Here is a 612-nt window from a genome sequence, read left to right on the forward strand (position 1 = left end):
GAGTGCTGGAGTTAATGGTGTTAGGGATATCTTGACTTCTTGTGTATTTAATATGATAATGTTTTATATAGACAATAGTCCTTATCACTCTCATTATCATATCCAGTCACTCTGATGTCAGTCCTTATGACAAAAGTTTTGGAGATAGGGTGAGGGGGATAGGGCTAGAAGTTGTCTTTATATAAGGAGTATGTTAACTGTTAAGATATTTTCTGACTGAAAGCATGATGTTATTATATGGAAATGTCTTTTCACTACCATGGCCAGAATCTGCTGTAGTCTTTGCTGTCTGCCATACTTTCCTTTTTCCTTCCGCCCAAATCCACTGATAAAAACGGTTACCAGTTTTGTGTATTCGGTTCCCTTGAAAGACTTGTGATGGATCTGAAGATCTTTTTATAGCAAAGTATTTTTATTGATGTTGTTTGACTTTGTAGTATGTGACCTCTAATATTGATTTTTTTGACAGGGAAGTGAAGATGGTATCAACAGTGCAGGACTTTCGACAGTCACAGACAAATATGTCCTTGATACCCTTGCAGTTATAAGAACCTTAGTTGATAAGTAGGTTTTTGCATTGTATGTGTGCATCCTGTTGGAATTTATACTGGC

General features: G+C 36.4%; 1 pseudogene; it reads left to right on the forward strand.

Moving 5' to 3' along the window:
- Nucleotides 1–439: 439 nt before the first annotated feature.
- LOC119585976 overlaps nt 440–612 on the forward strand; it is a 4,864-nt pseudogene continuing 4,691 nt past the window's right edge.

The sequence above is a fragment of the Penaeus monodon genome, chromosome 20 (genome assembly GCF_015228065.2).
Source record: "Penaeus monodon isolate SGIC_2016 chromosome 20, NSTDA_Pmon_1, whole genome shotgun sequence".
Classification (NCBI taxonomy): domain Eukaryota; kingdom Metazoa; phylum Arthropoda; class Malacostraca; order Decapoda; family Penaeidae; genus Penaeus; species Penaeus monodon.